Source organism: Pelodiscus sinensis, chromosome 13, assembly GCF_052426305.1.
Source record: "Pelodiscus sinensis isolate ZL-2025 chromosome 13, ASM5242630v1, whole genome shotgun sequence".
NCBI lineage: Eukaryota > Metazoa > Chordata > Testudines > Trionychidae > Pelodiscus > Pelodiscus sinensis.
Window position 1 is genome coordinate 17,139,550 of NC_143064.1, and position 24,507 is coordinate 17,164,056.

General features: G+C 45.1%; 1 long non-coding RNA gene across 1 annotated transcript; it reads left to right on the forward strand.

The window, feature by feature from the left end:
- The first annotated feature begins 12,503 nt into the window (after positions 1-12,503).
- LOC149523640 (uncharacterized) lies at positions 12,504-15,156 on the forward strand. The gene is made up of 2 exons (XR_016350618.1): positions 12,504-13,526; positions 13,563-15,156. It is a non-coding gene; the product is annotated as an uncharacterized LOC149523640 (long non-coding RNA).
- The last annotated feature ends 9,351 nt before the right edge of the window (positions 15,157-24,507 follow it).

A 24,507-nucleotide genomic window follows, 5' to 3' on the forward strand; every position in this document is an offset into this window, starting at 1 on the left:
TGCCTTAGGGGTACACAAGAGAAGTCTTGGGGGGTATATCAACACAACTGAAATTTGGAGAAAACTGAATTTTTGTTTTAAGTTTTACAGCGTTTTATTATTTTTGTACTTTTTACACCCCAAAATTTCATCGTCTGCCTGGCTAAGATTAAGTTGTTTAAACAAATGTGTTGCAATGGTAGAAAAATGTTTTGTGTGTCTGAAAACTGTAGGTACTGGGAGTACACATAATTTTTTTTAAAGGGGTACTTTATAAAAAAAGGTTGAGAAACACTGGCCTACACATCTTACTTTTTCTCACTCTCTTCTAGTATTTTTTATATTGTATTATTCTTTAAATTTTTGAGATGCAATGTTTATGAAATGTTCTACACTGTAAAAATGTACAGTACCTGGTCTTTTACATGTAGTTACATAGATATTTGAATACAGCAATACTTACTAGCAAAGCAAAATGATTTGATATAGAATGCCTCTTGAGAGAAATATATTATGGACACAAAAAACATCCTGTTATCCTAGCAGTCACAATCATATTTAATTTTTCACTTGCTCATGTGATGCAAATCAATGGCAGTAGGAAATACCAGTGGTTGAAGTGTGACATACTACTGAGTTCAAAGGAAACTTTGCATTTTTGTCCTTCACAGGAGCTTCCACAGTTACCGTATATTCCGGCGTACAAGACGACCTCTGATGTTAAAAAACATCCCCCAAAAATCGGGGGTCGTCTTGTACGCCGGATGCCCCGCCGCCGGAGCCCCTCCGCGGCTTTGAAAGCCTCGGGGGAAGCCGGCGGCGGGGCATCCCAGGCGCGCATGGGCTGCCCCCCCGCCGGAGCCCCTCCGCGGCTTTGAAAGCCTCGGGGGAAGCCGGCGGCGGGGCAGCCCATGCGCGCCTGGGATGCCCCGCCGCCGGCTTCCCCCGAGGCTTTCAAAGCCGCGGAGGGGCTCCGGCGGGGGGGCAGCCCAGGCGCGCCTGGGATGCCCCCCCCCGCCGGCTTCCCCCGAGGCTTTCAAAGCCGCGGAGGGGCTGGGGCGGGGGGGGGGCAGCCCAGGCGCTCCTGGCGGCTTTGCTCCCGGTGCCTCTGGTCTGCTGGGGACCATCTCCAGCAGACCAGGGACACCGGGAGCAAAGGAGGCGGAGGGGCGCTGGGGTATAAGATGAAACCCTATCTTTTAATTAAAAAGATAGGGGGTCGTCTTATACACCCAGTCGCCCCATACGCCGGAAAATACGGTAATTCCCCATCTCCTGATGTAGCATTTGTGTGCTTTAAGGAGAAGTCATGGGACTCATGTAAATTAATCAAAGACTCTGATTTTATGATAGGAAGCTTCGTTTGCATCCAAAATTAACAGAAATATTTCCATTTCAATAAAAATTACTTATTCTGTACTGAAAAATTTAAACCAGGACTATTAGATTTTTGATCTCTTCTGATATTTTTAGAAAATGACCTTTATCTTTCTAAATATTTGGATAAAATTAAACATTAAAGAGAGTGAAAACGCTTATTTCTGGTAGAACAGTGATAGAAATGTAGCGGTGTTAGTCTGGGGTAGCTGAAGCAAAATGCAGGACTATGTAGCACTTTAAAGACTAACAAGATGGTTTATTAGATGATGAGCTTTCGTGGGCCAGACCCACTTCCTCAGATCAAATAGTGGAAGAAAATAGTCACAACCATATATACCAAAGGATACAATTTAAAAAAATGAAGACATATGAAAAGGACAAATCACATTTCAGAACAGGAGGGGGATGCAGGGGGGGGGGGGGAAGAAAGGTAAGTGTCTGTGAATTGATGATATTAGAGGTGGGGAGAGTGAGATGTCTGTGAGCTAATGGTATTAGAGGTGATAATTGGGGAAGCTATCTTGGTAATGGGTAAGATAGTTTGAGTGTTTGTTCATTCCTTCCCGGAGAGTGTCGAATTTTAACATGAATGACAGTTCAGAGGATTCCCTTTCAAGTGCAGATGGAAAAGGTCTTTGTAGCAGAATGCAGGTGGTTAAGTCATTGAGAGAGTGTCCTTTCTGGTTAAAATGGCAAGAAACTGTTTTTTCTTTGTGATCTTGTCTGATATCTGTTTTGTGGGCATTAATCCTTTGGCGAAGTGTCTGAGATGTTTGTCCAATGTACATAGCAGACGGACACTTTCGGCACATGATAGCATAAATTATATTTCTGGATGCGCAGGAATATGTGTTCTTGATCTTATAACTCACTTGGTTAGGTCCAATAATGGTATCAGCAGAATGAATATGTGGACAAAGCTGGCAACAGGGTTTGTTGCAAGGGAAGGTACCAGGGTTGGTATTAGTGTGGTATGTCCTGTGGTTGTTGGTAAGAATCATCTTGAGGTTAGGTGGTTGTCTATAGGAGACTATGGGTCTGTCTCCCAGAGCCTCTTGGATTATGGTATCCTGTTCCAGTATAGGCTGTAGTTTATTGATAATGTGTTGGACAGGTTTAAGTTGGGGGTTGTAGGTGATGACAAGTGGTGTTCTATTGTTGGTTTTCTTGGGTCTGTCTTGAAGTAGATGGTTTCTAGGTATTCGTCTGGCTCTTTCAATTTGCTTTTTTATTTCTCCGGGTGGGTAGTTGAGGTTTATAAATGCTTGGTAGAGATCCTGAAGCTTCTGGTCTCTGTCAGTGGGATTAGAGCAGATGCGGTTGAATCGAAGGGCTTGGCTATAGACGATGGATCATGTGGTGTGTTCTGGATGGGAGCTGGAAGCATGTAGGTAACTGTATGAGTCGGTGGGTTTTCTGTAGAGAGTGGTGTCTAATTTTCCATTGGTGATTTGTACTGTGGTGTCCAGGAAGTGGATCTCTCGTGTAGAATGGTCCAGGCTGAGGTTGATGGTGGGGTGTAGGTTGTTGAAATCTCTGTGGAATATCTCCAGTGTTTCTTGGTCATGCGTCCAGATCATAAAGATGTCATCGATGTACCGTAGGTATGTTAAAATTCATGTTAAAATTCGACACTCTCCGGGAAGGAATGAACAAACACTCAAACTAGCTTCCCCAATTATCACCTCTAATACCATTAGCTCACAGACATCCCACTCTCCCCACCTCTAATATCATCAATTCACAGACACTTACCTTCCTTCCTTCCCCCGCCCCCTGCATCCCCCTTCTGTTCTGAAATGTGATTTGTCCTTTTCATATGTGTTCATTTTTTTAATTGTATCCTTTGGTATATATGGTTGTGACTATTTTCTTCCACTATTTGATCTGAGGAAGTGGGTCTGGCCCACGAAAGCTCATCATCTAATAAACCATCTTGTTAGTCTTTAAAGTGCTACATTGTCCTGCATTTTATTTCTGGTAGAAAGCCACAGAATGTCATATTGCATTTTTGAGTCACTTGCTGTGCTTTCCTTCTAAGTATGAATAATGAAACAATCTGAATATTCTCTATTGACTACAGTAAAAAAAACTTCTTAGTTAGGCACTATGGTAACAGTTGGATAAGAGTAGGAAACTCTTTTATTTAAATATTTGCAATACATTTTCTAATTCAAATATTTGCTTTACAAAGATACATTACCCAAACTTCAGCTGCTAGGAACCAAGGTTCCTGTTACCATATATCATCCAACAAAGAAATAGGATAAACAATAGAAATTTGATGTTCTTGCGCAAGTTCATTTTATGAACTGAATAAGTATTTATTCTTGATTTACTGAACTGATGGTGCAGGATTTGTGAATGAAGGGGAATGAAGCCAACCTTGATGACTGTGACTGTTCTTTCTGCTGGGTAATTCTGTTAGCTCACAATCATGGTTATATGAATGATAGTTTACATAGAGAAAGCATCTTCATTTTTCCATCAAAATTGTCCCTATTTGGCCAATACTGCCTGAAAGGTAAAATATGGAGACTAACATATATGCCACAGAAATACCGCACGTTGTCACATCAGTGGGACCAAATGACAGATTTGATCGGCTGGCACACTGGAGTATTTACCTTTCCCTCAGCATTTTTCAGTTTTAAGACACAATTAGCCATAACTAACAATTCTTTGGGCTTCCATATTTCCACTAGACCCCAGTCCCCAGTTCATAATTTAAAATGTAGCTTATTCCACCACAGAGAATTAGGTTTACACTATGAAATATAACTTTCTATGTTTTGTAGACAAATATAGCTGTAGACCCTAACATAGCAACAAGCAGGAATGTCAAGGGTCAGAAGGCTGGATCCAGCTTACATGACACATCTATGTGGCTTCTATGATACTCAAGTTGTGCAGAATCTAACTTTTTTAAGAGTAAGGTTCTCATCTACAGCTACAACACTCCAAACAGAAACCAAGAGTAAACCCATGTCATGTTGTCTGCTTGAGTCTGCAGACAACCTGAAACAATGTCTCAGAGCGATGAATTCCCTTGTCCCTTAAGCTTTCCAGGGTGTCAGCTCTAAAGCTCCATGGTGATACGTGAGTGTCAACATTAACAGTTCCAGAAGATTTAAAAAGGAAGAGGCAGAGTTCCTGGGGAGGTAGAATCAGGGTGGACTTGATTTAAATCAAATTGATTTAAATGGTGCTTTAAATCACTATTCAGGAATACTCATTTAATCATGGTTTTCTACATAAAAATGCATTCTTGTTGGTTGTTATAACTTGAATACATATTCTTCACAACTCAGAGATAAATGTAGGTTTCATTTTTAGAAAGTACACACTATACATTTTTAAACTGATTTATTTTGAAAACTTTTCGGATTAGTTTTACAGCTAAATCAGAAAATGAATGATTGTTTGGTTATTTCATGTGCCAAAAGTAATTCAAGCAGATATTTATGAAGTTATTGGGGCTATCTCCAATTCAACAGGTTAATCATTAATATTTGGAAGATTTTCTTGCCATGCTGTATTGGGAGGAGAATAGCACCAGACAATATTTAAATTATTTTATTTAACTAAAACATCAATGCTATGTATTCTGGATTTTTTTTGTCAATTGCAAACATAGTATTTTAACAAAACAAGCATATGACTTTTTTAATTTAGTCTCTTAACATTGAGTTTGTTTTTGGTAAAAAAAATTTTAACTAAAACAGTTAAATGACATCTTTAAAAAAATAGATTGACTATGTTAGCCAGGTCAACATGAGTAACTTAAAATATTCACTTGTGCAGCTAACTCAATTGTCTTCACCTTCATTTTCCTATTTGTTCATAATCTGGAATAGAAAAACAAGTTTCCTGCTTTTTTAAGTCCCAAACGATTTCTCAATTTGGAATGAATTACTGTAGTCCAAAGTAAGAAAATATTCTTTCTATACCAGCAGAAGCTACTACTGTTAAAAGTGAGATTATCACTTCAGCAGTATCTGAAGCCAAGTGCTTAAATGTCTTCCATCAGTTGTATGGTGGCTTTCTTTAAAACAACATCAGCAAACATATATTTCCTGAATGGCTCACTCTTAGCTCTAAAGTTCATTATAGCTGGCATTATGGAGAGATGATTGTTGGATGCCCATGTCATAGCCAACTCCTCTTTTTCAACAGTTAAGATTTGACCCTGGTACCACGTATTGAGAATATTTGCAAGAATATGAGCTGGACATAGTGCTTGTCTCATTCATGATTTTTAATACTTGTCATTTAACTCTTTCATTGAATATTTCTCTTTTTAAGAACTCAGTTCCTTCAAAATTGTAACAGTATCATCAACAAAACAGCTATTTCCCTACTTCCATGCTGTTTGGTGGGTACTCAGCATATGTTCAACATTTCTCTTAAGCCCAACGTTGAGAACTTTAGCTGTGACAGTGCCATCTATTTTTTCACAATTTTGTTCATAAATGGTCATCAGATTAGTCCAGTTCTTGATATACAGGCAGTCCCCGGGTTACATGGATCCGACTTACATCGGATCCCTACTTACAAACTGGGCGAGGCAACCCTGCACTAGCTGCTTCCCCCCAGCAGACCAGGGAGATGCAAAGCTAGCGCACCCCCCCCTCCCAGCAGACCAGGGAGACGCGGAGCGGCTTTTCTCAGCAGACACCTCAGCTTGAGAATAAAGGACTAAGGGAAGTGAGGTGTGGGAGAATAAAACTAAGCTCTGGAGAAATGTTTGGCTAGAGTTTCCCCTACATATGTAGCAGTTCTGACTTACATACAAATTCAACTTAAGAACAAACCTACAGTCCCTATCTTGTACGTAACCCGGGGACTGCCTGTAGTGCTCAAAACAGTCCACTATGTCTTGTGGGAAAGTTAGCTGGGTTCCTCCCACTTTTTTCAGAGCAGTTTCTACAAAGTGGTTGTTCCAGAAGTATTTTTCAGTTTCAACAACATTAGCCTTTATTTCTGGTAGAAATGTAGCTGTGGATGCGCATCCAGAAATATAATTTATGCTATTGTGCTGAAAGTGTCTGTCTGCTATGTACATTGGACAAACAAAGAATCAATGCCCACAAAACAGATATAATAATGGAGATTGCCTATCTCCTAGAGCTGGAAGGTCATCAAGTCCAGTCCCCTGCCTTCTCAGCAGGACCAAATACCCTCCCTGATGAATTTTTGCCCCAACTATCTAAGTGGCCTCTGCAAGGATTGAACTCAGAACTGTAGGTTTAGCAGGCCAATGCTCAAACCACAGAGCTATCCCTTCCCCCTATTAACCAGGATCACAAAGAAAAAACAGTTTCTTGCCATTTCAACCAGAAAGGACACTCTCTCAATGACCTCATCACATGCATCCTACTCCAGAAGACTTTCAAATCTGCACTTGAAAGGGAATCCTCTGAACTGGCATTCATGCTAAAATTCGATACTCTTCGCGGGAGGGCTGAACAAAGACCCCAACTACCTTACCCATTATAAAGATAGCTTCCCCAATTATCACCTCTAATACCATTAGCTCACAGACATCTACCTTTCCCCACCTCTAATATAATTAACTCACAGACATTTAACTTCCTTCCTCCCCCTCCGCATCCCTCTTCTGTTCTGAAATGTGATTTGTCCTTTTCATATGTGTTCATTTTTTAAAATTGTATCCTTTGGTGTATATATGGTTGTGACTATTTTCTTCCACTATTTGATCTGAGGAAGTGGGTCTGGCCCACGAAAGCTCATCATCTAATAAACCATCTTGTTAGTCTTTAAAGTGCTACATAGTCCTGTACTTTATTTCTGGAACATTGAAGTCTTTGGCTAGGAGATGCATCAAATAAGCACTATAACAGTATGTTATTAGCTTGGAACTCTCTTTGCTCTCCTCTAAATTTGTTTTCATCTTGGATACATTTTCAGCATTGTCTGTGACCAAGCTGCGTACTAGATATTTGGTTTTTTTCACCATTTGTTATAGCTTTTACGGTTACTTTTTGTAAGTATTCTGCTATGTGTGCATTTCCTGATGTATCAATTGTTTCTGTAAGGAAGACATTCCCTTCTATTGTCACATAAGCACATACAACAGGATCATTGTGGACATTCCTCCAGCTATCAAGACTCAGGTTAACAATTTTATCCTTTAGATTTTTTGCACACTGCTCAATTTCTCTTTTATATGCTTTATCCAACAGTTTGCCTGTGACATCTGCTCTGTTTGGTGGACTGTATCATGTCTTAATGACTGAACCATGTTAATGACGTGTGGATTCTTAATCATATGGAAAGGAGATTTTGTTGCATAAATAAACTGGAAAAATTTTTCATCAATGTTTATAATCTGCTGGTTCTTATTCCGAACTTATCTATGGTTGTTTCTAGATGATGTGTTCTTTTTTGCTACTGTGGCTATGTGACATACATGATGTGCTTGAAATACTATCATCCGACGCTATAGAAAATGATGGTGATTTCAAAGGAATCCTGAATGTTGAGGATCCTATTTATTTATTTATCCTAAATAAAATAAGTCAATGCTGTTAATTAATTATTATTACCATACTGCTCCTTTAGTATTAATCATTACATTCACTAACACTCAGTACTACTTTAAAGGTGAAATTGTAAAAGAAAGATCTGCCTATTTCAGCAGTTTATTTTTTATCACAACTATATTTTTGCTCAAATAAGAGAATTCAAAAATAGTCCAGAAGGAAGGAAGACAGTCCTTAAGAAAAAAAGAACAAGATTTTAATTTTATTTATAAACAGTTTTGCTGTTAACAAGCATGTTATATCTAGAAACACAAATACACAGTTTGAGAACTGCAAAACTAAACATTTTTGATGGTATCTTCTAGACTGAGCATTTAGTCCTATTGAATTGATAGAAAGATTAGCCTAAATAATCTATATAGATTCTTCTGAAACCCCATGAGATTGGGTCCCTAATCCATGAACTAACAGTGATGTCAAAGCATAGACGACTACACGATTAACTGGTAAGCCTGGATTTATTGGTTAATCCTGTCGACTACATATATCCCCCCCCCCCCCCCGCTGCCTTTTTATCAGAGGCGGCAGGGGAGAAGCTGGTGCCTGTGAGGAGCCAGCTTTAAGCCGGCTCACCATGAGCACCAGATCAGCCTGCCCCTCTACTCCTGCTGCCTCTGAAAGAGAGGCAGCAGTGCAGAGAGTGAAGGGGGCAGGCGGGAGCCAATATGTGCAGGGAGCTGGCTTTTGTCTGGATCTCTATGCGTGCTGGCTCCACAGACCTACCTGCCACCCCTTTGCTGCCTTCTAGAGAGGCAGTGGGGGTGGGCAAGCAGGAGCCTGTGCTAGGGGGAACCCAGCAGCAGCTCTGCGAAGCTACCTGACTTCCCCTCATGCTTCTGCCTCTTTTAGAGGCAGCAGTGCGGGAGGGAGGCAGGGGAGGCTGGGTACACGCTCACTGTGGACAGAGGCTGCTCTGCAGCAGCAGCCCCTGTCTGTGGGGGGGTCCAAGCTCCCTGCATACAGAGGCTGCTCCATGCTAGAGCAGCTTCTGTCCGCAGGGAGCTCAGACTTCCTCTGTATCAAAGGCCAACAGCGTGGGGGTGCAGGCAGGAGCCAGTCTGTGCAGGGAGCTGGTTTTTAAACTGGATCCCCCTTGCAAACCTGCTCCCTCCTGCCATCCCACACTGCTGCTTCTGATACAGAGGCAGCAGCACTGGATAGCAGGGGGCTCCCCGGGAGTGGCGCCGGGAGTGCACAGGCTGCCAGCCCCACTTCTGGGAACTATTGAATAGTTGTGTAACTGCTAAAATGTGATGCAGTTACACCAGGCCTGGGCAAAATACCCTCCACGGGCCAGATCCGGCCCAGAAAGCCATGAGATCTGGCCCGCAGACGCAGCGAGAAGCCTCAGGCAGACTTCCTGCCTGCCTCCACACACTGCTGAGAAAACTGCAAATTGTGCCTTGCGGGGCTCTGTTTGAACTGCTGTGAGCCCGGGGGGAGAGCGAGGCTTCAGGCGCTGCTCCTGCCCCAGCACAATGGAAGCTGCCTGTTGACAACAGGCAGCTTGTGAAGCACCCTCCCCCTTCCCCTGAGACACATAGCTGTTCAAAAACCGCATAGCCCCTGCAGCCAGTGCAGGGGCTGGGCAGGCAGGAAGTCTGCTTGAGAAGGTTTCTGGCTGGAAGTCAAGCAGACAAATCTCTCAGCCAGAGCCTACCTCTGACACCCAAACCCTTTGCCCCACTACCCCACATAATCCAAACCCTCTGCTTCCCTCCTGCCCCCATATCCCCTCCCAGATCCTGCACCCCAATCCTTTGCCCCATGTCACAACCCAAAACCCTGCACCCCAGTGCCCTGCCCCAAGTCACAACCCTTTCCTGCCCAAGGTCACAACCCAAACCCCTCCAAAATCCCTCGAAACCTAGTCCACTAACCCAGGTTACAACTGCCTCCTTTACCCAAACTCCCTCCCAGACCCTTTTCTGCACCCTAATCCCATACTGCAAACTCCCTTCTGCACCCAACCTCTATCCCGGACCTCACACCTCCTCCATTAATATGGAAGAGTGCAGCCCTTGACCACTTTCCAAATTCTTAGAGTGGTCTCCCATCAGAAATTATTGCCCACCTCTGGGTTGCACGATTATTCAGTTGCCTGCAATCTAACATCACTGTAAACTATTGGAACTCATTTACAACAAATTTCTTAAGCATTACATGAATATATTGGCTCATACTATAGAATTACAATTTATAATATCTATTTTATGATGAGAGATCTTTGAGTTATATCTTAATGAAAACTAAACGTTTTATAAAAAAAAATCTGGTTTAAATTTTAAAAATCTATCATTTTTAAATAATTGATTTTTATCCACTCTGGCATTAAATGGCAGGGAATCTGTTTGTGGCTAAAAATACCTAATGACTGACTTTTTAACAACAGTCTATTAAATTATCTCTGATCTCTTCTAGTAATTACTTAGAAGCAATGTTCCCTTTCTGTTTTGTGCCAGTTTGGGACCTGAAAGCACATTATTCAGTTATAGTTTCAATTGATTCATTTAAGCCTATAATGCTCAGAGCTCAACTGACCACTATATTTGGGGTCATAAATTAATTTCCCTAGAACAGTTTTGGCAGAGAGACCCTGGGCTGTGGGTTTTTTTCTTTTGTTGTTGTTTTTTGAGGGTTTTTTCCTCTTTCTCTCCCTTTTTTTTCCTTTTCTCTCATAGAGTCATAGACTTTAAGGTCAGAAGGGACCATTATGATCATCTAGTCTGACCCCTTGCACAGTGCAGGCCACAAAATCTCACCCACCCCTCCTAGAATAATCCTCTCACCTATATCTCAGATATTGAAGCCTTCAAATACTTTGAAGACCCCAAGATGCAGATAATCCTCTAGCTGTGATCTGTACCCCATGCTACAGAGGAAGGCGAAAAACCTCCAGGGCCTCTGCCAATCTACCCTGGAGGAAAATTCCTTCCCGACCCCAAATATGGCGATCAGCTAAACCCTGAGCATGTGGGCAAGACTCATCAGCCAGACACCCAGAAAGTTCTCTATAGTAACTCCTATAATCCCTCCATTGACCTATTTCCCACTGATAATGAATGGTCAATTAGTTACCAAGATCATGTTATCTCATCAAACCATCCCCTTCATAAACCCATCTAGTTTAATCTTGAAACCAGATAGATCTTTTGCCCCCACTACTTCCCTTGGAAGGCCGTTCCATAACTTCACTCCTCTAATGGTTAGAAACCTTCGTCTAATCTCATGTCTAAACTTCCTACTAGCCAGCTTATATCCATTTGTTCTTGTGTCCACATTGGTAGTAAACCTAAATAATTCCTCTCCCTCCCTGGTATTTATCCCTCTAATATATTTAAAAAGTGCAATCATGTCCCCCCTCAGCCTTCTTTTGGTTAAAGTAAACAAGCCAAGCTCCTTGAGTCTCCTTTCATAAGACAGGTTTTCCATTCCTCGGAGAGAGGCCAATGCCAGGTGCTTCAGAAGGAATGAACAGAAGAGGCAATCATCATGATCCATTATCTGTTGCCCATTCCCAGCTTTTGGCAAATAAAAGCTAGGGACACCATCCCTGCCCATTCTGGCTAGTAGGCGTTGATGGACCTATCCTCCTTGAATTTAGTTTGTTCTTATTGGAACCCTGTTATAGTTTGGGCCTTTCCACCATCTCCTAGCAAAGAGTTTCGCAAGTTGATTGTGAAAAAATAAAGTATTTTGTTTGTTTTAAATGTGATGCCTATAAATTTAATTGAGTCAGTGTCATGTGGTTTGATTTATTTTAGATCCAAGGATACTCCAGGGCTACTTACCCACTTCCTTATTTATTGCAAGCTTTAAGCGGTTTAACTGTTGTTTAAATTTTACAAGCCTTAAAAGCAGTTACTATACAATTTAACCCTTAAAATACTATACATTCTAAAGCAATTAATACAGTGCCAGGCAATGAAAAAGCAATTAATAAAAGATCTAGTATATACAATAATAAAGCCTAATTAACTTACACTTCACCAGTATGCTATCTACAGTAGCAGGCAGGAGGTCGTGGTTCTGTTTCTTCCCACACAATGGAACGCCACACACTGGGTCGCCTATGTGAAGGGCCTAATTACTTCTAGTTTCATCGAGCAGGACGTGTGAATCTATCCTGCCCATTCCTTCCCATTGATTGTTCTTACTGGGCCCATTTTTATAGCAAAGCGAGACTTGTGCATTCTAATAATATTTACCAATTGATTACATATTGTGTAGGATATGTAAAATGCCCAATGCCTCTGTTCGGGGTACATCCTGCTGCTCAAGATGTCGCTGCTATGTGCGTAGTTGACAGTTTCATGGCTGCATCTGTACTTTTTGCTAATCAAAAACAGAAGTACCAGTATAAGGCAGCTTGTCCTATGTTCTTGACATGGTCTTGGGTACCATGTTTAATCTGCATTGTTAGGCAAACCGATTCCTGACTCTCGGGCCCTGCCTGCATGCTTTGGCACATCAGACTTGAAACAGACCAGAAATCCACACTTTGGACAAGGCAGACATCACTATTTATTGCCACAGCATGGTAGTGCAGGCTCCCCTACACTCAGCTTCTTGTGTTATGTAGTGTGGAAGCTGTAGAAACCATTTTCATATTTAGCTAGAAGCCATCTTGTATATCAGAAACCATTTCAGCTTTTCTCTCAAGCACGTAGACCAGAGTGAACTTTCTGTCACCCCGTGAGAAGAGGCCTACAGGATGGGCTATTGGTATGTGTTAATTGGGCTGGTTGGGACAGGAGATGTACTCCCTCGCACCTGTCCGCCATCTTGTTGATAAGGCTTTGTTTTTCCAAATTTAATTGAGGATTTCTGTAATTGGATGCCCTGACGTCAGACTGTTTGGTTAAGGGTATAAAGATACTAGGATTGATTGTATTAGTAGCTTTACTGGGTCTGGCTCTGCTGTGACCACGTTTGGCTCATGCTGTGCTTTATTAATTAATAAAGCTGCTTGTTAGCTGCCTAAACACAGAGGAGCGTGTTTTTGCTTCGACAATTTGGAGGTTCCACCGAGATTCCTAACGCGCCACTTGCCCGTATGGAAGGACCGGCACTCCACTTCCAAACCTCTCAGAGCGCTCAAGAGAAGGTAAAGGGGATACCTGTTACGAAATCTCCTGGTTGAGGGCTTGGGATTTGGAGTGACGGCCGGCCATCGGGGTAAGGGGAGCTACGGAATTCAATTTTGTGGAGCGGCTAACATTTTTGTCTGTCTGTGTCTGTCTTTGTCTATTAGGCCTGTCTTATGTGTCACAGTTCCAAAAGGGCACACCGGTGTCTCTAGTGAGGCAGCCATGCGCTGGACCCTCTGTGTTCGGACGCTAAAAGCTGGTGTGGTGCCATTACTCTCTCTCGGCACACGGAACTGTGGGGAAGCTTTGTTGTCTTTCTCTGTTATTTGTGGGCGTAGTACTGACCTCTGAGGCTAACCCCAGGCCATAGTGCCCCATTCCGCCAGGCTGTCTCCAGGCGCCAGGACGTGGTGTTCTGCCGGGCTGGGGCAGGTGCCGGAAACCCCTGCGAGGCAGGTGGACCTTGAGTCCAGTGCTTCGCAACAAAAAGGGGGGGGACCAGTGCGAGCAGGTGAATTCTTGATTCGGTAACTCGCAGAGCGAGCAGGCGGATCCTGATTCAGTGACTCGCAGAGCAAGCAGGCGAATCCTGTTTCGGTGACTTGCAGAGCAAGCAGGCGAATTCTGATTCGGTGACTCGCAGAGCGAGCAGGCGGATCCTGATTCGGTGACTCGCAGAGCGAGCAGGCGGATTCTGATTCGGTGACTTGCAGAATATGGTGTAAGCAGGCGGACTTTGGTTCGGTGTCTTACAGAATTAAGCGCGCGCAGGAAATGGGGATAGGTCAGTCTACAGGAATTCCAGTGCCTTTATGATAAGTGTTTTCTGGTATAGGATCCTAATGAAGTCTGATATTAAGTGCCGGGTGTCTTAGGGCAGCGTCACTTAATAGAAACCCATGGGAACTAGACAATAAATAAAGATGCAGCTAAATGTGGAAACTATAGGAAAAATGTGAAAAAGGAGAAAAAAATGTGTGTGGAAAATGAGTATGAATGTAATGAGTGAAGAATGAATGCCGTTGCATAGGTCTGAGACTTGAGCTGATCCCAGCTGCACCAGGGCTCTCCCATGAGGGAGCTCTGAACGCAAAGGGGGGTCAGCTGAACCTCAAGACTCAATGAATATGTGAGGGAGTGACGACTCCCCTTATTTCATAAGCTGCTACGGTCTGACACTCTAGACCCGGCAGACTCTTTCTTTGGAGTGTGTAAAGTTAGTTTAGGTGGGGGTTAGTCTAAACATCCCCCCACACTGCCGAAAAGCACCCCTGTGTACTACATGTACGTGCATAATGGTCCAAGGACCTGTAAGCATTTAACAGATTGGAAAAGAGGAAAAATTAAAGCCCTGAGAGATGAAAGTAAAGCTCTGCAAAGACAAACCATAAGAAGGAATAAAGAAAGTAGAAATACAGACATTAGAAAGTTACTAGGAATGAGGAATGTTTTTCTTTAGAAGGACGAAGCAAGTGATTAAAGAGTATGTGAAGGTGAGAAGTGACTGCATAGGAGAGTGGACGGAATTAAGCGATTGTTGTTATATATGAAGGGAAACCTGCTTTAAGAAATGACTCCTTGTTTCTTGTCGTCTCTTTTTAATCATCTTAGCAATGAAACAGTCAAGTTAAACATTTAGCTACAGACACTTTGTTAAATCTATTAAAGAAAAAATAAGGAATTCTACTGAAACTAAATTGGTTAACCGCATAAAAGAATAGAATCTATACATTGTAAATTTGTAAAACCTGCACCCTAAGGGTTAAATGTGTCTTCCAAGGAACCTAATTATTGTTTAAAAAAATCCAAGCCCAGAAACTTCACAGTGTTTCTGTTCAAGGCTGAGCTGATAGCACCTTTGGCTTGCTTTCAGATCCAAGGTTGTGTGTGTCTGCAAACTGCCTGTCTGTTTTGGAAGGGGGGGAGCACTGTCCCCCATAAGTAAGTCTGTAACATTGCATGTGATTCTTTTCAGGAAAGAAAAACCTTTTGCTTGCTGGAATAGTAACTAGCAAGCACCTTGTTCTAAGAGTTTCTGTAGCAGTAAATAAAATAAGCCTGGTCTGCAGTACAAGAGAAAAACTGAGGCATGCCACTGATAAGGAAAGCTAGCAGCTCAGAGGTAATTCAAGAGAGTGGAAGGTCACGAGTACCGATGAAGCTCTCTTGTTCTCAGAAAGTTACAGCTCACTCACCCATAGAAGTGGTAAGGAACTAGATGTAACTAGTTCCCCTAGCAGATCTTAGGCAGTATTTTAAGTTATAATGGGCCACCCCGACGGGGGTAGAAATGTTTTCTTTGTCTTTCAGATCATCAAGAAGCGCTAATATCATATGAAAATTAACCGAAGGAAAAAAAAAAAACCATGGTTCTGTGTCATGACATAAGTTTGTGTTCTGTCCAGATTTGTCTTGTGTGTATCTTGATTGTGATATATGTATTTCAAACGTTGTGTGTACAATATTGTTGTTCTAATGAAAGAATAATTTAAGTCCCTTGAATAATCTTAATATTGTGCTTTATATAAATGGTTCTTGCCTTTATAATTTTAGTAGAGTTTTAGTAGCAGGCTATGCAGTTTGTACTGTCTGGAATGTAGTGGAATCTGCTCCTCTACCTGCTGTTTTTCCCTTCTCTCCTACCATCGCCAGCTCCTACGCCGTCTCTTTCAGAACTGGCCCTCCTGCGAAACCAAGCCCCAGAATCAGAAAAGCAGGAGTGGAGACTGGCAGGGTGCACCTTGCACCCAGACCACTTGTGGTGCAGCTCTGATGGCCACATTGTTGCCCCAGTGGTCTTGCTACCTCACCTTGCCCCCGTGCTCCCTAGATTGTCGCACGTTGGCAAAAGGGGGGGATGGTAGCAATCCTAAAACAAAATTGTTTTGCTCCCAAATTCTCCCAAGCATCCAAAGATTACTGTCTGGCTTGCCCTGTCTGCCAAGCCCACAACGTGGGTAAACCTGTAAAGACAGTTCCGGCAACCAGACCTCCGCCTTTAGGACCATTTCTGAATTTACAAATGGACTTTATTCAGTTGCTTAAATGTCAATCTTTTCAATAATGTGCTGGTTATTTGTTTGCTTGTTTTTGGGATGGGTAGAAGCTTATCCCTGAAGGAAACATAATGACATCACAGTAGCTAAGAAACTTCTAAATTATTACATCCCATCATGGGAAATACACCTTGTGATCTCCAGTGATAAAGGTACCCACTTTACTGGGCAAATTGTTAAAAAAAAAAAAAAAAAACTGGAAAAGTACTACTGTACCAGACAAGCACTGCACTGTGCACGACACCTAGAGAGCGCACAAACAGTAGAAAGATGAAACAGGATTTTAAAGAACAAACTTGCTAAAATATGTGAGAACTCTGGATTAACATGGGTAGAAGCACTCCCGATTGCCCTAATGAGCATGAGAGCCACTCCTAATCAGAAAACTGGACTCAGTCCACATGAAATTGCATGTGGCCAACCTATGAGACTGTTAAGCAGCCCAGAAATTGACCTGGCTGATGCCACACTCGTTAAAAGAAGCATAGTCAAGTATTGCCAGGAACTTATGAGGTGTGTACAGTCTTATCATTCACAGGTTAAGGCCCCGACTGAGCTGTGCCTTAAACTACAACCAGGAGACTGGGTTTGCGTGAAAGTTCACCAGCGGAAGACTGCCCTGAAACCCAGGTGAAAGGATCCCTACCAAGTCCTTCTGACCACCCATACTGCTGTAAAGTGCGAAGGATTGCCCACCTGGATTCACGCATCCCACTGCAAACCCGTTCCAGTCCCTACAGAGGTTGTCCCCAACAAGGAGCACCGCAGACCTGGTACCGGAGACCCAGGTCCAGAAGCAGATGGGAATCACCACAGACCTGGTACCAGAAACCCAGGTCCAGAAGTAGACGAGGATCAGCACAGGCTTGGTACCGGCAATCCAGGCCCAGAAGCAGACGAGCCTGAGAGACCAAGGCTAAGGTACCAGCTAAGAACCTGCCAGCGATAGGTGAAGCAAACTACGAAGTCCTGAAGAACAGCCAGCATGAGGCTGGACAAACAATTCATGTTAAGCTTATGCTTAATCTTATTTTTAATATTTAGTAGTTATAACCTATATGGTTCAAATGTGTTTATGCTTTTAATGAACCAAGTTTCCCAAGAATTTAATTCTACAGGTTGCTGGATATGTGCTCACAGTCCAGTACATTCAGAAGGAGGCATCCCAATAATTCCAGTCCCACTAAACAACACTCAAATGAATGGCACACTGTTTAGTAAACTAAGCCAAATGATACTTGGCAGGATAAAGAGTTTACTAACCCAGGGTATATCCGCCTAGCCTTGACCCCAATTGGAAAGTACTGCTAGACATGTAACGGTTCAGGAGCCAGGGTGAGAAAAAGCCAAAACCGAATGGCCCTAGACTATGTCCTAGCTAGTAAGAGCGGGGTTTGTGCCTTAGTAAGAAGAAAATGCTGTGGGTATATTTCTGACACCAGCAAAGAAGTAAAGGAAGATGCCTCAGAAATTAAAAGAACTGTGAAACGCCTAAGGCAGGGGGAAGACTGGACCCTCTGGGATTGGTTGGGAGGCTAGTTTAGACATGTGGGAACTTGGATTTTGCAAAGAGTAGTTTTAGTATTGGCTATTTTCTTTTGTGCTTATTGCTGTTTCTTGTTAATCAAATGCTGTATTTCTTGTATTCTAGAAAACACAAGATAGACCCTTACCAAAGGGAATGTGGAACTCATGATGTTAAAATAGGATGAGCAGAGAAAGGAACAAGAAATGTACATAAATACTTTAATGGAAAATGGAGGTATAAAATGGTTTCAAGGTTAGCCTTTAAAAGGCTAAAAGGGGGGAGTTGTGGAAGCTGTAGAAACCATTTTCATATTTAGCTAGAAGCCATCTTGTATATCAGAAACCATTTCAGCTTTTCTCTCAAGCACGTAGACCAGAGTGAACTTTCTGTCACCCCGTGAGAAGAGGCCTACAGGATGGGCTATTGGTATGTGTTAATTGGGCTGGTTGGGACAGGAGATGTACTCCCTCGCACCTGTCCGCCATCTTGTTGATAAGGCTTTGTTTTTCCAAATTTAATTGAGGATTTCTGTAATTGGATGCCCTGACGTCAGACTGTTTGGTTAAGGGTATAAAGATACTAGGATTGATTGTATTAGTAGCTTTACTGGGTCTGGCTCTGCTGTGACCACGTTTGGCTCATGCTGTGCTTTATTAATTAATAAAGCTGCTTGTTAGCTGCCTAAACACAGAGGAGCGTGTTTTTGCTTCGACAGTAGGGAAGGAAGGAATCGCATTTCCTTATTCTATTCTTCCACACTATTCATGGTTTTCTAGACCTCTAACATATCCCCCCACCTTTTAGTCATTTCTTTTCCAAGGTGAAAAGTCCCAGTCTTGTTAATCTCTCCTCATATGGAAGCTGTTCCTTACCCCTAATCTGTACCTTTTCCAAATCCAATATATCTTTTTTAGATGGTGACTAGGTCTGCATAGAGTATTCAAGATGTGGGTATACAATGACTATATATAGAGGCAAATGATAGTTTGCCTTCTTATCTCTTTCTTTCTTAATGATTCCCAATATTCTGTTAGCTTTTTAGTTTTTAGATTGCCACTGCACATTGAACAGACGTTTTCAGGGAACTATGAGATCACAACACTCATTCCTACTCTTTTTTTCCTCTATCTTGTAAATGGACTACCTGGCAATGTTTTCATGATGATGTAACAATCCTTCAATGACATGAATGTCCATCCTTTTGTTATTCTTAATCACCTGCCTCCCTCTTTTTATAACAAACTCCTTGCCCCAAAGCAGAGCTGCAAACAGCTCAAACTCTGTTGCATTTAAGAACTGCCTCTCGAGTCAGGGCATTCAGCTTTAAGCAGACCTCAAGTATAAAATCCAGGGGTTCCAATTTACCGGAGGTACTGCCCTCCATCCCTCATAAATGGTGTCCTTGCAGGAGAGGGTGTGGGATCTGGAAGGGAGTTTGAGTGAAGGAGGGGATTGTGACCTGGGACAATGGACTGGGGTGCAGAAGTGGGTGTACAGTCTAGGGGGGAGAGGAGACTGACATGGATGAGGGGTACAGGAGGCAGTGCAGAGTCTGTGAGAGAGTTGTGACCTGAGGCGGGGCTGCAGAGATCTGGATTATGATCAGGAGTAGCAGAGTTGAGTGCAAGTTCTGGGAGGGGGTTATGACCTAAAGGAAGGGTGTAGGAAGGAGTGCAGGGTCTGGGATGTGACTTGGGGCAAAGGTGCAGAGGATGGGGGTACAGGATCTGGGAGGGGGAGGGGTGCAGGAGGGGTACAGAAGGAAGTGGGGAGGGAGGGACTAGGTTCCAGAAGCAGGCTCTGGCTGGTAAATGCTGACTGGGTAAATTCCTGGCCAACAGCTCAGCTGGTTCCTCAGCCAAGGTTCCTGCCTTCCATACCATGCATCAGCTGCAGGGGTCATATGTGCTCTGAACTCTGTAAGCCTGGAGGGATACTTCATGCACTGCCTATCCTGCAAAAATGCAGCTCCAGTTGGCCAGAAATTGGTCAGTGAGAGCTACAAGATTGGGCTGGGGATGGGGGCACCATGCAAAGCCTCTTCCCTCTCCACCCCCAGGCTTGCATCATTCAGATAGCTGCTCTGAGCAGCACTGGAGGATGGGGCAGGCAGGGAGCCTGGCTAAGACTTCTACAGGTTGGATTCAATGGCTTTGTGGGCTGGATCCAGCCTGCAAGCCATATTCTGCCCGCCCCTGCTTTAAATCATGACTTCAGTAACTGAACCAGAGGTATGGGTCTATTACTCGAGTGGGGATGTGTGGTTCTGTGGCTGCACTGTTCCAGAGAGCAAAAGATCAGTGATACTCAAACTAAAGATTGACAGTCACAGATAGCTCTTTAATGTGTCCCTGTGGCTCTTTGCAGCAGTGTGTGATTTAATTATTAACTAGCCTACGTTCATAACTGATGAGGATGCTTTTACTATATTATTAACCAATTGGAGTTGATAAAATAATACTTGGTCAGTCATTATGCTAGAAGAATGAGAGAGATAGAGATTTTCCAGTCATACCATTGAAATTTGAATATATTATTGTAGTAAATGAAACAATGAACCGATTAATTTACACAACTGTGGCTTTTTGGCTAATCATAATACCTAATTTGACTCCTGAACTACTGAGGTCTGAGTATCACTAGTTTAGATTAGAGATGTAGTAGATCAACCATTTAAATGGTTTATGAGATAAGCCCAGGGAGCCAGCTGTTACCCTGTGCTGGGGGCTCTGCATCAGAGCCCACAGTGCGGGTGGCATCTGGCTTCCTGGGAGCAGGGCCAGCAGGTGGGAGCCAGTACATGCTGGGATCCAGTTTGAAAGCCGGCTTCCAACACACACCAGCTCTTGGGGACCTGGCTGCTGCCCCGCACTGCAGGCTTTGCAGCGTAAAGCTTATACTGCAGAGCCTGCAGTGCAGCCAGCTCCCCAGAAGTGGGGCCAGCCAGCCCTACTCCTTGGGAGCCAGCTGTGCTGCAGACTCTGCAGTATAAGCTTTACACTGCAGAACCCACAGCATGTAACCACTGAGTTTTGCAGCGGTTACACAATTACCTGAATAATTGTCTTTTAACATCCCTTGGATCATGATGATCCCTTCTGGCCTTAAAACTCTATCGGTACATTTGCACTGCACACTTATTTCAGAATAAGCTATTCCGGAAGAAATACTCTGAAATAGCACGTCTATACAGCAAATGCCCATCAAAATAGCACTGAGCTATTTCCAAGTAAAGTGGCCACACTCATTGGACACTGAATTGTATTTAAAGTCCCCCAGAAGCCTTCAGGCAGGGCATCAGGACAGCAGTTACTTCCTGGAGCTGCTGCCTGAGGTTATCTGAGGCTCGAGCTTAAAGGGACCCACCCGTACAGCCGTGTCTCAGGTTCTTCACCTTTGCCTATTTCCTTAAGGGACAGCAAAGCTTTTTCTCTGCCTGCTGTGGTCATCCTTGTGGACACCTTAGCTCTCTAGTCACAGAGCTGGAGGTGCCTCCAAGCACTCAACAGCTCGTAAAGGTTGTGCTGCACCTCCTGCAGCATTTTCTGCGGGATGCCATCCAAGCCCTGAACGAATACAACCACCAGCTCATTGCAGGGAACTTCCTCATCGCTCTGCAGACACTGCTTATGCAGTATTACCCCATCTGCCCTCCTCTGCACACTGTGCACGGCCACTTCTGGCATCTGGACACCAGTTCCGATAGACGGCACCGGATTGCTATGGAGCAGTGGGATGACCGGCAGTGGCTCCAGAATTTCTGCATGCAGAAGGACACCTTTCTGGAGCTGTGTTAGTGGCTTGCCTCTGTCCTCACGTGACGGTACACCCGCATGCGACCCGCCATCCCCCTCCAGAAGTGGGTCGCCATTGCCATCTGGCAGCTTGCTACACCAGACAGCTGCTGATCCGTTGGGAACCAGTTCAGCATGGGGAGATGGACCATAGGGGTTATGCTTATGCAGGTATTGTGCTCTCAGGCTATTGTCCCAGGACGGGGGAGAACTTCTTGAAAGGGGTTCCCTAGGGAAGCATGGTGGTGGTGGAAGCCCCCTCCCTTTGAGGTTTTTCTGTCTCACCTTCACAAAGCCCTAATGGGAGATGGGGTAAGTAGAGGGTTGCACCTGGTGTGTGGAAGTGGGAGGCTCGGGGACCTCTCGAAGACCCTGGCACCCCTGTGATTCTCTGTCTCCTTCTACAGGTCACCAACACCATCCTGCTGTGCAAGATCATCAACCTGGGCGATGTGGACCTCATCATTGCCGGCTTCCCCAACTGCGGGGGGAGGGGGGCTATTGACGGCACCCACATCCCCATCTGGGCCCCCAACCACCGGGCTGCCGAATACATCAACCGCAAGGGGTACGCTTCAATGGCCCTGCAGGCCATGAAGGACCCCCATGGGCAGTTTACGGACACCTATGTCAGATGGTTGGGGAAGGTACACGACGGCCACAACTCCAGCCTCTTTCAGAAGCTGCACGCTGGCACTTTTTTCCCCGACCACATCATCAGGTTTGGGGACATGGACATGCTGGTCTGTACTGTAGGGGACACAGCCTACCCTCTGCTCCCCAGGCTAATGAAGCCCTACCCCAGACACCTGGACCAAAGCTAGGGACGCTTCAGTGCCAGGCTCAGTGGGGCCTGCATTGTTGTGGAGGGTGTCTGAAGGGGAGGGTCCGTTGCTTCTTCAGATGCCTGGATGCCAGAGAGTGGAACATCCCCCAAGTGGTGACAGGGTGTTGTGTCCTTCACAATATTTGTGAAAGCAGGGGCAGATGTTCCTCCCAGGGTGGGGGGCAGAAGCTGACCATACTGGCAGGGCCTTTGAGCTGCTGCGCATGGCTGCTATCCGGCAGACCCATCAGGGGCCTGTGGGCATCCAGGAGGCCTTGAGGGAGAGTTTCACACAAGGACCCCAGTGACACTCTCTTTTGGATCTCCTTACAGGGGCCTGTGCATTGCTTCTCTTTGCCTGTCCTCATGCAGCCCTCCTTTTCCCCTTCCCCTTCAGACAGAATAAACTACAATATTTGTTTTCAAAAAATAAACTCTTTGTTTCTAATTGGGGTAAATGTAACTGGGGAGGGCCTGGGGAAAGAACCTTGGAGTGGGGGAGGAGGTATTGGGAAGGAGGAGGAGGGGCTCGGGGCTGGAGCTGGGAGTGGTGCCTGGCTCTGGTGGTCCCACCGTCTCGTGTGCAGGGCCCTTGGTGGCCACCGGGGGAGGGAGGGAGGGTGGCTAATGGGGAGAAGTAAGAGGGACAGGAGATGGAGAAAGAGCTGTTGCAGTAGCAGGAGCGGGCACCATGGTGGTGATCACTGCCTGTAGGACAGCGAAGATGAGCCGGCCCTGCACCCTCATCTCCCGCCAGGTCTGTCGGCACAGATGCAGCTCCCCCTCCATTCTGTGGTCCTGCTGCTGCATGCAATGCTGCAGGGCAGCAATATATTCCCTCTGGAGGTTCTCATGTGGTCTTCTGGGCTGGCAGGTTACGCGGAGCCGTGAGGCAGCCAGGGGACGTGTCGACCGCGCCTCTCTTGCTGCTGGTCCAGCAGTGTAGAACAATGAGAAGGTCGGTCATCCCTGGAGACACTGTGCCTGAAGCCTTGCCCTCATCGCTGAGCTGAGACTGAAAGTTCTTGGATCAGACAAAAGCGATGTACTTGGAGCAAGGCCCTCTGTGTCATAGACAGTGGGCCCTTTCTTACAGAGGCATAGATGTCCCAGAGGGAAGCCTCACTACACCCACGTCCCAGGAACAAGCTGGCATGGGAAGGTGCCAGCCAGACCAGGAGCCTGCAGGTGTGTGGGGGACTATGGGGTGGCTGGGCTTTCCTCTGTGCTGTGCACATGCCGGGTCAGCAGTGACAGCATCCCACAGGGAGAGGACTTGCATCCCTGCCCACTGGAGGAGAAGAGGGCAGGGTGTTGAGGGGGAGGTATGTGTGTGCGCCTCACTGTGCTGTCCCCGGGACTGGGTGGTGCCCTGAGCGTGTGGATGCTGCCTTGTGTGCCATGTGTGGCACTCCTGTGTGTGTGAGTGTGTGTGTCTCCTTGTCCCCAGCCTCCTTCTAGTGCTGGCTTGTGGTGGGAGGATGTCCCACCCTGGTGTCAGGAGTATGGCAGGTCCCCCAGACCCTGTGAGCAATAGCACAAGAGTTCTCTGTTACAGCCTCCTGTGTCTGTGTGCTCCGGACTGGCACGCCACATGCACCCACATGCACAGACTGCTGTGCGATTCCCCAGGCCAAAAAAACCGAGTGAGGAGCACACTCCAGCCCCTCGATGACAGCCGCCTCCACCCATGTGTGTATGTGAAGGGAAAGTAATGGCACTCATCTGACGGGCCTTCCCCAACTTCAGACGATGCCTGGGAGACATGCAGGGTGTGGGATACCAGCTCCAGGGCAAGCATGGGGTCCTGCTCCTCCTCAGTGTCTCTGCCCCCTGGGAGGGGTGACAACAGGTGTCTCCACCTCTGCGTCCACTACGGGTGGGGGAGAAGAGACTGACCTGCCTCCCAGGATGCAGTAGAGCTGTGAGAAATATGGGCAGCTCCTGGAGCAGGAGCTGTGCACCCTGGCATAGGCCTGCTTCAGCTTCTTCGCTTTCATCCTGACCCGCTCCTGGGTGCGGCTGTGTCTGTTGGTGGCCAGACTATCGGCCATCCAGCCATAGATGCTGGCATTCCTGTGTCTGTTGCCAAGATCCTGGAGGTTTGCTTTCTCACCCCAGACCTCAATGAGGTCCAGGATCTTTGCACCAGATCAGGAAGGCGCACATCTCTTTCGGCCCCAGGCATGGTCTTGGGCTGGCTGACTGCTCCCTGGGAACAGTGGAGGGCTCAGTGGGAGCAACAGAGTTGCTCATTTTGCCCAAATGCAAAGCAGAGCAACTGCTGG